Here is a 15,984-nt window from a genome sequence, read left to right as displayed (position 1 = left end):
TTTTTGATTTTTGATTTTGTTAATTTAATACTGTCTTTGTGCCCTCTGGTTAGTTTGACAATGGTTTATCTATCTTGTTATCTTTCTCAAAGATCCAGTTCTTGTTTTTGTTGATCCTGAGTTTGATTATTTTCTGCTGTCTACTCCTCTTTGCTGTATTTAGTTCTTTTTGGTATAGAACTTTCAGATGTACTGTTAAGTTGTTAGTGTATTATCTCTCCAATTTATGAAGGCCCTCAGAGCTATTAGTTTTCTTCTTAACACTGCAGTCATTGTATCCCAAGAAGTTTGCGTTTGTTATGCCTACTTTTTATGAAATTCTGAAAAGTTTTAAATTTATTTCTTTATTTCTTCTCTGAGCACATTATCATTGAGTACAGATTTGCTTACCTTCCGTGTGTATGTGGGAATTTTATTGATTTTCTTGTTATAGAATACCAGCCTTTGTCCATAGTAGTCTGTTGGAATGCATGGGATTAATTCAAGTTCTTGTACTTGTTGAGACTTATTTTGTGTCTGATTATATTGTCAATTTTGAAGAATATAACAAAAGGTATTGAAAACAAGGTGCATTCTTTTGTTGTAAGATAAATATTATATATATATGTATAAGTTATATTATATATGCATATGTTATATATATAAGTTAAACCCATTTACTTCATAACTTCTGTTAGTTCCACTGTTTCTCTGTTTAATTTCTGTTTCCATGATCTTTTCATTTGTGAGAGTAGGCTTTTGAAGTCTCCCACTATTATTGTCTCAGCTTTGAGCTTTAGTAATGTTTCTGTTACAAATGTATGTGCATTTAAGGCATATATGTTTAGAATTGAGAGTTAATCTTTGAGAATTTTCCTTTATTAAGTATAAATTTTCCTTCTCCATCTTTTTTTTGATAACTTTTGACTGAAATTCTATTTTATTCAGTAATAGTTGGCTTCTTCAGATTGTTTCTTGGGACTGTTCTCTTGGAAAATGTTTTTAAGCTTTGTACTCTGAGGTGGTCCTGAGGGGTATTTGCTGTGTGCAGCAAATTCTGGGTCCTTTTTACATATACTGTTTATCTATGTCTTTTTATTGGGAAATTGAGTCCATTGATGCTGAGAAATACTAAGGGACAATAATTATTTTTCCTTTTCATATTTTGTTTTTCAAGGAGGAATTATGTTTATGTTGTTCCCTACTTTTGGGTTTGTTGAAAGATTACTTTCTTGCTTTTTCTAAGGTGTTGTTACATCCTGGTATTGGAGTTTTCGATCTATTATCCTTTGTAGAACTAGATTTCTGCAAAGATATTGTTTTATTTGGTTTTGTCCTGGAGTATTTTGATTTCTCCAGCTGTGGTCATTGAGAGATTTACTGGGTGTAAGAGCCTGGATTGGCATTTGTGTTCTCTTAAGGTTTGTATGACATCTGTCCAAGATCTTCTGGCTTTTAGAGTCTCTTGAGAAGTCTGATGTGATTCTGATAGGTCTGTAATTATATGTTAATTGACCTCTTTTCCTTACTACTTTTAATATTCTTTCTTCGTTCTGTGCATTTTGTATTTTGGTTATTATTTGATGATATTAATTTCTTTTCTGGCCCAACCTATTTGGTGTTCTGTAGGCTTCTTGAATGTTTATGGGAATCTCTTTATTTAGGTTATGGAAGTTTTTTTTTTTTCTATAATTTTGTTGAAGAAATTTACTGGCCCATTGCATTGGGAATGTTCACTCTTTTCTATACCTATTATTTGTAGGTGTGGCCTTTTCAATTTTTTTTTTTTGATTTCTTGGATTTTATTTTTAGTTAGGAACTTTTTGAATGTTGTGTCAGTGTTTTCTATGGTATGGTCTATGGCTGAGATTCCCTCTTCTATCTCTTGTATTCTGTTGATGATGCTTGCATTTATGACTCCTGATATCTTTCCTAGTTTTTCCATCTCCAAGTTTAGCTCCCTTTGTGATTTCTTTATTGTTTCTATTTTTAGTTTTATATCCTGAACCATTTTGTTCAATTATGTCACCTGTTTGATTGTGTTTTCGTGTATTTTTAAGGCATTTATGTGTTTCCTCTTTAAATGTTTCTACCTGTTTACCTATGTTCTCCAGTATTTCTTTAAGGGAGTTATTTATTCCCTTTAAAGTCCTCTATCATCTTTCTGTGGTGGAATTTTAGATCTGATTCTTGCTTTTCAGTTGTGTTGGGGTATCCAGGGCTTACTGTGGTTGGCAAACTGGGTGCTAATATTGCCAGTTGGTTTCTGTTGCATGTGTCCTGGAAATTGTCTCTTGCCCTGTAGTTATCTCTGGTGTTGACTTGCCTAGGTGTCTGACTGGAGACTATCCCTCCTGTGAGACTGGTTATATTGGGACTCCTTGGTTCAGGCTGTCTCAGTTTGGGAAGGTACTCTGGAGAGTTTGATCTCTAAGCCTGGCTTTATCAGAATTCCTTGGGTTAGCACTGTTATCTGGGTGTGGATAATGTGGGGAAAGGGTTGGGGCACATGATACACTCCCACGTCTTTATGCAAACTGGAAAGAAGATGATGTGCTCCAGCAGGGCTGGAAGTCTTGTGTCTTCTGGGTCCCAGGGTGTCCATGTTTGGCCAGGTATTTGGGGCTGTAGTGGTGGACTCACCTGTGAGCTCCACTGTGTCAGAACTCCTGGGGAATCAAACTGTCTCTGGGTATGCATAGGGTTTGGTGGGTTAGAGCACAGGATCCCTTCCCTGGTACATATATGAACTGGAAGGAATGTTTATCTCTGGCTGGGAAGTAAATCATGCTTCCTCTGGGCCCCTGGTGGGTCCAAGTTAGGTCAGGTTGGGGTATGGGTTGTGGCTCTCATCTGCGAAACTGAATATGTCAGAACTCTTTGGGGTCAAGCTGTCTCTGGGTATGAGTGGGTTGTGAAGGGGAGCTGTAACACAGGATCCACTCACAAGCACACATACAAACCTGTAGAAACATAAGTCCAATAGTATTTTTTTATCCTACCAGACAACAAAAATTAAGGGTAAGAAAAGAAATTAAGGCAAATCTGAAGAAAATTCTCAGGCTCTGGTGACCGGAATAGTAAGGCATATGGCTTCTTTAGAGTACTTATTAACTCACAAACTGATTATGTGAACATCTTACAGTATAGCAATCCCACATGCAAGCCCAAATAACCAATACCTCTAAATTATAAATATATACAAAATGATAAAAATATTTGTAATATGAAAAATGAAACAAAGCTCACAAACACATAATTATTCAAACATCCACTAACACGGGGGGAATAAAATAGAGAAAGGAACAATCAGATATAAATAAGAGGGAAAGAGCTAAATAATGGCAGATGACAGGTGGTTCACTGCACCTATTTCCTGTTCTTCCTGGGTGTTCAAGTAAACATTTTCTGGTCTCTCTTATATAAATACATATGTATTTTGTGATCTCTTTTATATGTTTGAATAAAATCAGAACTAAGAGAGTTTTGAGGAGTAAGTTTTGTGAACAACAAGGGTAGGGATAGCTACAAGATTGAGAAGCTAGTCTGATCTTCTCCCAGAAAGGAGAGTTAGCAAAAGAAGAATGGATGTGGAAAATGTCAGCTTTGCTCTGACATGTTTTAGTAGTTACCATGTTGAATTTTAGAGCAAATATTGCCCTTGGCCAAGTGTTTTGCTGTGCTCACTGATGGAACATTTGTGGAGAAAATCTTGGCCTCAATAATTATGTAATAGTCCATGGTGATATCACAGCTGGGGGTTGTGAAGAACCTCACTGCAGTTCTTCAAATGGTGTCTCTGTGGAAAGGAGATCTGAGGTACTTTCTTACTTAACCAATACACCTTATAATTGAGAATGTCTAAGTAGAGCCTGAAAGGACACAATGAGAGTCATTGCCACAGTGAACCCCTTGAAACTTTTTACATGAATCATTCCAGGTTTCTCCTGCAGCTTTGAAGTAGGTAAATCTGGCATATATTGAAGACAGCAAAGACAAAATGAAGACATGATAAGCCTCTGACTCACTACTTGGATGAGAGCCACCAGCTATTACAGCATTCATTTTAAACTGTATGCAGCAAAGAAACTATTGAGTTACAATACTGAAATTTACAAGTTTATCTATTATGACAGCTAATTATACCCTAAATCATGCTTTCAACAACTCATTAAATCATGGATGAATCTTGCAAACCTAATTTTGAGAGGGAAAAATGTAGATCACAAAAGATAAAATACAGTAAGCCATAATTCTATATACTCAAAAAACAAGTAAAACTAATAATATATTGCTTAGGAATAATATTTTCAAAGCTATAAAATGATATGAAAATTATAGATAGCAGTTAATTCTAAAGGGACTTAAAGGGAGGGACTGGGAAGAAGATATAAGCAGAAGGGACACGTGTGCAGTAAGATTAATCACAACTTCACAGATAATAATTATATCATCCTCTTTAATCCTTCTTTGCATATAAATACTCGATAATAGCAAAAGCTTCTAGTTAGATGGAAAATTGCTACTATGGTTTCTTCAGGAATATCAAGTATGCCTATCAAGGATCTCTTGTTTTTTGGGGGATCAATTGACATTTTAAAATAAAGTTTTTCTCTAACAGATATCCAGAAATTACCAAACCTGAGAAGTAAACTGAAAACTCAAAGCATTTTTTTATATTCTCAGATATCAGATACAGATTATTGGTGAAATTTTGAAAGTAGGTTTAGTTAGAAATGTTCTTTCATCATAAGTTCAGAAGTGAAAAACAGTAGCCTAAATATAAGAATTTATTCTCTCATATTGAATTCTAAAATTTGGAAGGTTAGAATTGATATGGAAGCCTAGACTGACTTTAGGGAATTGGAAATCCCCCTTATTTCCTGTCTATACTTTTATCGTCAAATGTCAGAGTGGCTGCAGAGTATCTATTAAATTCTAGTTAGTAGGAAGAGAAGGACAACTTCCTGCTGTGCCAGCTTTTCCTATGCTTCCTTCCCCTAAGACTCACTGAACATTTCTGCTTTTATTTCAGCATGCCAGCTGAGAATAAAGTATCCATTCATCTGGGAGAAGGGAAGTCAAGTGTGGAAAATTAAAAATTGAATGAAAAAGGTATGTAATTTATATGTATAAATATATCATAGCAAAACCCAATATCTTATGTTAATATAATTTTTGTTAAATTTAATTATTTTTGTTTTATGTATGTGAGTATTTTCATATGTGTTCATGTGCATCATATGTATGAAGAGCTGATGGAGGTAAGAACTGGGCATTGAATCACCTATAATTGTAGTTACAAGGATTTGGGAACCTTCACATGGGTGCTGGAAACTAAATCTAGGTCCACAAAAGAGCAGCAAATGCTCTTAATCACTAAACCACCATGTAAGATGCATATTAAATAAAAATCAATTAATTTAAAAATAAATAGCAACACTGCTCCTTAGAAGACTGTCTGTCTGTATGGAGAAAAATTAAAATAGAGTCATATTTGTCACCTTGCACAAAGTTCTAATTCAAGTGGATTAAGAACCTCAACAAAAACAAGATACGCTGAATCCAGCAGAAGAGAAAGTGGAAAAGTGTCTTGAACTCATTGGCACAGGTGTGTTGTTCTCTGGGGGCCTCAATCTGCTCCTCAGGGGGAAGGTAGCTAGCTTCACACTGCAGGTCCCAGGGAAGGCTGCTTCTAGTGTGCTCTGCCTGTCCCTCAGGAGTTCAGGCTGGGAGGTGTGGGAAAGAATCCAAGCAGGGTGCTGCTAGGCCTGTGAACTCTGAAGGGCCAATGCTCAGCAGGGAGCTGAGATTAAAGCCCTGCCAGGCCAAGCCATAAACCCCTGCCTGACTGTTAGAAAAGCACAGAGCCTGCAATAAGGCTCTGGAATGGAGATTTCAGGCAGGACCACAAAGGAGCCAGGACCCTGTGTCTTTATTTTCCAAGCCTCTCTCCTTTGTTCTGTTTTTTTTAAACAACCTCGGATCCAACCACTGGATTCCCATTTCTTTGTCTTTAAGATTAGCCATAGTTGTTTTTCTAATGCTACCTGTGTGTGCAGGGGAGGGTCTTAGGGAGTGGCTGATCTGGCTAGAGTCTACATCACTCTCTTCTGTGGATATGGGGTTTGGAGCATGCCTAGCGTTTGCACATCTGCCACATTGCGGTGCATCCAGGAAAAGTAGATTTACAATTTGGAGTTCAGAAAGCAGTCTTCAGGACTTTGACTGACATCAACCTCTTGCATTTCCAACTTTTTCTCTTCAAACCCACACAGGTGGAAGTTTCATAAAAATAAATCCAATGTCTCCTGCTCCAAGATGAAGAATTGACATATGGGAACTCATGGAACTAGAAAGTTTCTTCTGTAAGTCAAAGGACATAGTCAATAAGACAAATTGGCAACCTAGAGATTGATAAAAATTATTTACTAATTTGGGCTAATATCCAAAATATATAAAGAACTCAAGAAGCTAATCACAAAAAAAGCCAAACAACCCAATGAAAAATGGGAGTATAGAACTAAACTGAGAATTCACAACAGAGGAACCTTTAATGCCTAAGAAGCACTTAAAGAAATGTCCAAAGTCCTTAGTGATCAAGGGATGCGACTCAAAACAACCATGAGATTCCACGTTATACCAATCAGAATGGCTTAGGTCAAAACCAAAGGTGACAACAGATGTTGGTGAGGATGTAGAGAAAGAGGAATGCTCCTCCATTATTGGGATTGCAAACTGGTACAATCACTCTGGAAATCAATTTGGAGATTCCTCAGAATATTAGATATAAATCTACCTGAAGACCCAGCAACACCACTCTTGGGAATATACCCCCAAAATTTCTCACCATGACACAAGGGCACATGTTCAACTATCTTCATAGTGGCCTTATTTGTGATAACCAGAACCTAGAAAAATCTTGATGTCCCACGACAAAAAAATGCATAAAGAAAATGTGGTTTTATTTACACAATGGAATAAAACTCAGCTATTAAGAATGAAGACATCCTGAGATTTGCAGGCAAATGGATTGAATTAGAATATATCATCCTAGGTCCCTGGGAGCTCAGGAGAGCGGTACGAATGCTTTTCATCCTAAACTGAAGGTGAGTCAACTTCTGCCCAGGATCTACTCCGGGAAAGACTGCCCAGAACTCCTGCTATTCAGGCAGTAGAACTGAATGGGGATGCACACTTTCGGCCCAAGGCCAGACCAGGCCCAATTGCATTGAGATGGGCAGTCCACCTGCGCAGAGGTCCTTGAGAGTTTGGAAGGGCAGAGAAAGAATGCTTTCTACCCTATGCAGAAGAGTGAGTCAACTTCTTCTGCCCACGTTCTACCCGGAGAAAAGCTGCACAGAAATCTTTAGGTTCAAGCAGCGGAATTGAATGGGGTGAACACTTCTGGCACCAGGCCAGACCCGGCCCAGTTGCATGAGGAAGGGCGGCCCACCTGTGCACAGATTCCTGGGAGATTGGAAGGGCGGCAGGAACACTTTCCATTCTAAGCAGAAGAAAGACTAAGTACCCCTCTGCAAACCGCTGAGCCTGCAGAGAAGCCTTGCAAGGGCTCTCCCACCTGAGACCATGTGAGAAAGCTGGGTTACTGCCATGAAGACTTTGTACCTGCCTGCAGATGGCTGAGACACCAAAACAGTCTTGGAAGTGCTCTATCAACTGAGCCCACGAAGAGCTTGTCATACACCCTTCAGGCTGTCGTGGGAGGGATAATAGTCTTGGAAACCCTTCAGGCAAAATAGCATAGTGCACTCCTGTATCGGGTCCTTTCTGGACCAGTGAGAGGGCAGGGTGACTACCATTAAGACTGATGACCCAACTGCACACAGCTGAGCTCCCATAATAGCCTCACAAGAGCTCTTCCACCTGAGCCCACAGAGACAGAATGGAGTCACTGCCATCAGAACTCACTGCCTGGCCACAAAGAGCAAAAAACCCAGAAGCAATTTCTTGCCTGAACCCACAGGCTCTCAGATCTACAGGAGAGACAGGTTCCACTCAGAGACAATAAGATCACTTATAATCACAGATAATAAGATGGCAAGAGGAAAGTGAAAGAACCTAAGTTATGGAAAAACCAAGGCAACCTGGCAACATCAGAATCCAGCTCTCCTGCCACAGCAAAACCATCAAGGCAAACACACCAGAAAACAAAACATACTTCATAATGATGATGGAGATCTTGGAGAAGAACATAAATAACTCCCTTAAACAATGACAAGACAAGTAGAAAAAAATCACTCAAAGAAATACAGGAAAACATAAACAAACAGATAAAGGAATTAAAATATGAAAATAGAAACAATAAAGAAAACACAGAAAGAGACATCCCTGGAGATGGAAAACCAAAAAATGAAATCAGGAGTCACAGATGCAAGCATCACCAACAGACTACAAAAGAAGGAAAAGAGGATATCAGGGGAAGAAAACAAATTAGAAAACAGACAATTTTTGACCTTAGAGCTTGAGCCATTGGTGTTTTGTTCAGAAAAATTTCTCCTGTGCCTATATGTTCTAAAGTTTTCCCTACTTTCTCATCTAATAGTTTCAGTGTATCTGGTTTAATGTGGAGATCTTTGATCAACTTACACTTGAGTTTTGTACAAGGAGATAAGAAAGGGTCTATTTTCATTCTTTTGCATGTTGAGTGCCAGTTGGACCAGCACCATTTGTTGAATAGGCTGTCCTTTTTCCATTGAATGTTTAAGGCTCCTTTGTCAAAATGGGACTTAATGAGATTGCAAAGTTTCTGTAATGCTAAGGACATTGTCAAGAAAACAAAACGGCAGCCAACAGAATGGGAAAAAATTTTTACCAACTCCATATCAGATAGAGGCCTAATATCTAAGGTATACAAAGAACTCAAAAAGCTAGACACCAGAGAATCAAATAACCCTACTAAAAATGGGGTACAGAGCTAAACAAAACGTTCTCAGTTGAGGAATATCGAATGGCTGAGAAATATCTGAGGAAGTGTATGACATCTTTAGCCATCAGGGAAATGCAAATCAAAACAACCCTGAGATTCCACCTCACACCAGTCAGATTGGTCAAGATCCAAAACTCAGATGACAACAGATGCTGGCGAGGTTGCAGAGAAAGAGGAACACTTCTCCACTGTTGGTGGGGTTGCAAACTAATACAACCACTCTGAAAATCAGTCTGGCGATACCTCAGAAAATTGGACATAATACTACCTGAAGACCCAGATATTCCACTTCTGGGCATATACCCCAGAGACACCTTAGTACACAACAAAGATATATGCTCCACAATGTTCATAGCAGCTCTATTTTTAGTAGTCAGAAGCTGGAAAGAACCCAGATGTCCTTCAGAAGATGAATGGATACAAAAATTGTGGTACATTTACACAATGGAATACTACTCAGCCACCAGAAACAATGACTTAACCAAATTCTTAAGAAAACGGCTGCATCTAGAGAATATCATCATGAGTGAGATAACCCAGTCACAAAAGAACAGACATAATATGCAGTCACTGATAATGGGATGCTAACCCCAGAGGCTCGCACTGCCCCAGAAACAACTCACAGACTGTATGACGTCCAAGAAATAAAGAAAACAAAACAAAAAAAGTCTATACAACAAGAAAACTTTGACTATTTACATGTTACATTTTGTTTTACATGTACTTTATGCTCATTGTAACTATTAAGTTTTCAATGCATACTATCAAACCTTTAAAAAAATCAAGTACTGACTAAAAATATATTCATACAGTTTTATGTAAAAATTATTTTAAAATCTGAAAAAAGTACTGACAAAAATGTATTGTATAATTTTATGCAAAAAAGCTTAAAATCTGTACATTTATCTTTGTTTTGTAAAATAAAGTTGTTAAAAAAATGACAGAGACCTCAAACCAAATCAATGACTCATTTTAATGAACATTTGCAAGTGAAGGTGTGTGGACAGGGGGATATACTGTGGGACAAACTGTGACACACTGCAGCCTCTATGATGTGATATTTTTTATGCTTTGTTTTAATTGTGTGTGTTTTTTGTTCTTTCAGGAAAGGTTGCAAGGGGGAAGGATGGGTGTGTTGGACTGGGACACATGATGTGAGACTCACTAAAAATTCAATAAAAAGCTTGAAAAGAAAAAAAAAGAAAACACAGACAAAACAGTCAGAGAAGATGCAAAAACAAAAAACAAAAAAACTTCTAATCCAAAATGTCCAGGAGATCCAGAACACAATGAAAAGAGCAAACCTAAGGATAATAGGCATAGAAGAGAGTGAAGAATATCAACTAAGAGGCACAGTAAATATCTTCAACAAAATCATAGAGAAAAACTTCTCTACCCTTAAGAATGATATGACCATGAACATACAGGAAGCCTACAGAACTCCAAATAAATTATACCAGAAAAGAAACTTATCCAGACACATAATAGTCAAAACACCAAATATTCGAAACAAAGAAAGAATCCTAAAAGCTGTAAGGGGAAAATGACAAGTAACATGTAAAGGCAGACTAATCAGAAATATACCAGATTTTTCAACAAAGACTATGAAAGATAGAAGATCCTAGAATGATGTCATACAGAAACTAAGAGAACACAATGGCATCCCAGGTTACTATATCCAGCAAAACTCTCAATCACCATAGAAGAAGAAACCAATATATTCCAGGACAAAAGTAAATTTGCACAATTTCTGTCCACAAATCCAGCCCTAGAAATGATGATAAATGGAAAAATCCAACACAATAAACTACACCCAAGAAATAGGATACTAATACTACTACTACTACTACTACTACTACTAATAATAATAATAATAATAATAATAATAATCACCAAGAAACCTAAAGAAAAAATCACACAAATATAATTCTATGTATAACAACAAAAATAACAGAAAACAAAAATCATTATTTAATAATTTCTCTTAACATCAATGGACTCAATTCCCCAATAAAAAGACGTAGTCTATCAGACTGCATACATAAACTGGATACAGCATTTTGCTGCATACAGCAAAATCATCTCAGAGACACAGACAGACACTACCTCAGAGTGAAACACTGGGGAAAAAAAAAACCCTTCCAAGCAAATGGTCCCAGGAAAAAAGCTGTAATAGCTATTCTAATATCAAATAAAATAGTTTTTTTGACCAAACGTTATCAAAAAAGATAAAGAAGGACAATTTTTACTCATCACAGGAAAAATCTATCAAGATGAACTCTCAATCTTGAACATCTATGCTCCAAATGCGAGGGCACCCACATTCATAAAAGAAATCCTACTAAAATTCAAAGAATATATTACACCACACAGGATAATAGTGGGAGACTTCAACACCCCACTTTCATCAGTGGACAGATCATGAAGACAGAAACTGAACAGAGACACAGTGAAAGCATCAGATGCTAAAAACCAACTAGTATTAACAGATATCTACAGGACAGTTCATCCAAAAAAAAAAAAAAAAAAAGAATATACTTTATTCTTAGCACCTCACCAAAATCGATGACAAAATAGGCCTCAACAGATACAAGATGATCAAAATACTCCATGCATCCTATCAGTTCACCATGGACTACGGCTTGTCATTAATAACAACAAAGCAACAAAAAGCACTTATACACGTGGAGGCTGAACAATGATAACATGTTCAAAATGAAATAAAGAAATAAATCAAGGATTTTTTTTAGAATTTAATGAAAATTACACCACTACATACCCAAGCTTATGGGATGCAATGAAAGCAGTATGAAGAGGAAAACTCAGAGTTCTGAGTGATTCCAAAATGAAACTTGAGAGAGAATACACTAGCAGCTTGACAAAAAGAACTATACAAATAATCAACAAAATCAACCCCTGTATTTTGTTTTATGTTTTTTAAAGAAAATCAACAAGATCGATTAGCCCTTAGCCAGACTAACTAGAAGGCAAAGAGAGTGTATCCAAATTAACAAATTCAGAAATGAAAGGGGAGACTGAACAACTGAAACTGAGGAATTTCAAGAAATCATCAAATCCTGGTACAAAAGCCTATACTCAATAAAACTGTAAAATCTGGAGGAAATGGAAGAAAGTTTTAGACAGTTACCAGATACCAAAGTTAAATGAACATCAGATAAACCATCTAAACAGTGCCATAACACCTAAAAAAAATAAATCAGTCATCAAAAGCCTCCCAAGCAAAAAAAGCCCAGGACCAAATGGGTTTAGTGGAAAAATCTATCAGTCTTTTATAGAAGACCTAATATCTATACTCTCCAAAATATTCCAAAAAACAGAAACAGAGGGAACACTACCAAACTCATTCTTTGAAGCCACAATTATGCTCATACCTAAACCACATAAAGACACTACAAAGAAAGAGAAATTCAGACCAATTTCTTTCATGAGCATCGATTCAAAAATACTCAAAATTTCTTACAGACTAAATCCAAGAACACATCAAAACAATCATCTACCATGACCAAGCAGGCTTTATACCAGGGATGCAGGGATGGTTCAACATACTGAAATAAATCAACGCAGTCCACCATATAAACAAACTCAATGAAAAAAATAACACTAGATTCTGAGATAGCATTCACCGCCCCTTCATATTAAAAGTCTTGGAAAGATCGGGAATCCAAGGCTTCCAACTTAACATAGTAAAAGCAATATACAGAAAACCAGTAGCCCACATCAAAATAAATGGAGAGAAACTTTAAGCAATCAAATTAAAATCAGGGACTAGACAAGGCTGCCAATTGTCCCCCCTGCCTATTAAATATAGCATTGGAAGTCCTGGCAAGAGCAATTACACAGCAAAAAGAAATGAAAGGAATTCGCATGGAATAAAAGAAGACAAAATATCACTATTTGCAGATTATATGATAGTATATTTAAGTGACCCCAAAAATACCACCAGAGAACTTTTACAACTAATAAACAACTTCAGAAAAGTGGCTGGCCATAAAATTAACAAATCAACTGTCTTCTTTTACACAATGGATAACCAAGCTAAGAACAAAATTAGGGAATTGACACCCTTCAAAATAGTCAATATTTTGGAGTACTATAAAATACCTGGGCGTGACCCTAAACAAGCAAGTGAAGGATCTGTTGGAAAAGAACTTTAAGACTCTGAAGACGGAAATTGAAGATCTCAGAAGATGGAAAGATCTCCTATGCTCATGGATTGGCAGCATCAACACTGTAAGAGTGGCCATCTTGCCAAAAGTAATCTACAGATTCAATGCAATCTCCATCAAAATTCCAACTCAATTCTTCATAGAGTTAGAAAAAGCAACTTGAAAATTCATCTGGAAAAACAAAAAAAAAAAAATTAGAATAGCAAAATCTATTCTCAAGAATAAAAACACTTCTGGCGGAATCACCATCCATGATCTCAAATTATTACAGAGCAATTGTGATAAAAACTGAATGGAATTGTTCAGAGATAGTCAGGTGGATCAAGGAAACAGAACTGAGTACCCAGAAATGAACCCTCACACCTATGGTCACTTGATCTTTGAAAAAGGAGCTAAAAACATTCCATGGAAAAAGAACAGCCTGTTCAATAAAAGGTGTTGTTCAGTGACAGCATACAGAAGAATGATCCTTTCCTAACTTCCTGTAAAAAGCTCAAGTACAAGTGGATCAAAGATAGCCACATAAAACCAGGGACACTGAAATTATTAGAAGAGAAAGCATGGAAGATCTTAGAACACATAGGCACAGGGGAAAATTCCCTGAACAAAACACCAGTCGTTTATGCTCTAAGGTCAAGAATCAAATGGGACCTCAAGAAATTGCAAGGCTTTTGTAAGACTAAGGGCACTTAATAAGAATGGAGTACTACTCAGCTATCAGGGACAATGTCTTTATGAAATTCTTAAGAAAATGGATGCATCTAGAGAATATCATCCTAAGTGAGATAACCCAGTCACAAAAGAACAGACATAATATGCAGTCACTGATAATGGGATACTAACCCCAGAAAACTCTGAGCACCCCAGAAACAAGTCACAGACTGTGTTGAGTTAAAAAAAAAGTAGGTCAGCTTTTCACCCTGTGTTTGCATTAGCTCAGCTACACTGCTTTGTGGGATTGTGTTGCTTTGGCTGTGATCTGAGAATGGTGCCTTTATTTCAAGTTTGTGGACCAAGATCTTACCTTCAAGACAACAACTATGCTTTTCATATTGTTTCAGCTTTCAACAGTGTCTTTATATTTTAAGGGCCCTGTACTCTGATTAGCTTTTAATTTTCATCAAACTCCCCTAATTTCGCACATGTTTTTGTTCAAAGGGGTTTCTGATAAAGAACAGCTAAGAACACAGACATAGAGAAACAAATTATGCATCAGAACTATTTTTCTGAACCTCCCAGATGTGGATTAAATAAATAAAGGAAAAATTATGACAAAAAAAGAAATTAAATGTATCAAGTTTTAGTTTCAAATCCTTTGGTTTTGATATTAAATCCAGTTATTTGTTTGCCTACATTTAATTTTTTTTTAGTTTCCTGAAATTTGATGGATTCCTGTTCTGTATTGTATCACAATTCATTTGAATTAATTTTTTGTGGTATGAAGTTTTACTCAAGTGTCTCAGATATTATTGACATTTAAATATAATTGTTTTAAAAGACAAAAAGAAAAAAGAAAAAATGACAGCCTACATTGGGAAAGGACCTTTTACAATTCTATATCTGATAGAGAGCTAGTAACCAATATAAACAAAAAACTCAGGACTATTCTAGACTATAGAGAATCAAATAATCTTATTAAAATGGGGTACATAGATTAAAAAAAGATTTATTGGCTGAAGAACAGAGAATGTCTGAGAAGCACCTAAAGAAATGTTCAATATCCCTAGTCATCAGGGAAATGCAAACAAAACAACCCTGAGATTCCACCTCACACCGGTCAGAATGGCTCAGATAAAAAATTCAGGTGACAGCAGATGCTGGTGAGAATGTGGAGAAAGAGGAACACTCCCCCACTGTTGGTGGGGTGGTAAGCTGGTACAACTACTCTGGAAATCAGTCTGACGATTCCTCAGAAAATTGAACATAATATTACCTGAAAACCCAGCTATTACATTCCTGGCCATATACCCCAAAGAGGCTCCAACATATACAAGGACACATGCTCCGCCATGTTTATAGAAGCTTTATTTATAACAGCCTGAAGCTGGAAAGAACCCAGATGTCTGCCAACAGATGAATGGATGCAGAATGTGTGGTACATTTACACAATGGATTACTATTGAGCTATTAGAAACAATGACTTTATGAAATTTGTAGGCAAATGGGTGGAACTAGAGACTATCATCCTGAGTGAGGTAACCCAGTCACAAAAGAACACACATGGTATGCACTTCTGATAAGCAAATACTAACCCTAGAAACTTCTGAGTACCCAATACCCATGAAACAATTTATAGACATTATGAAGCTCAAAAAGAAGAAAGGCCAACCTGGGGATGCCTCAGTCCTTCTTAGAAAAGAGAACAAAACTCTCATGGGAGGAAATGCAATGTCTAATAGAGGAACAATGATTAAAGATAAGATCACTCAGAAGCCGCCTCACCTGGGGATCCACCCCATATGCAGTCACCAAATCCAAGCACTAGAGCTGATCCCAAAAAGTACTTACTGGCAGGAACCGGACAGAGATGCCCCCTCAATGACTATGCTAGAGTCATAAAGATACAGCTGAGCATGCTTGCAGCTAAGCATTGGTCTCAACTCGGGGATCCCAATGAGGTTGCTAAAGAAAGGACCTAAGGAGCTGAAAGGGGTTTCAATGTCATGAGAAGATAACAATATTATCAGCCATCCAATCCCTCCAAAACTCTCATGGATTAATACACCAACCTTTGTGTGGACTTTGAGAGACACATTGATTCATTTGCTTATGTAGCTGAAGAAAGCAGTGTCTGGCATGAATGTGAGAAAAGACTTTTGTTCCAGAGAAGGTATGTTTTCCCAATGTTGGGGAATGTCAAGGCAATGG

This window comes from Micromys minutus (assembly GCF_963924665.1).
Source record: "Micromys minutus genome assembly, chromosome: X".
Lineage (NCBI taxonomy): Eukaryota > Metazoa > Chordata > Mammalia > Rodentia > Muridae > Micromys > Micromys minutus.
Note: the sequence above shows the minus strand (reverse complement) of the source record.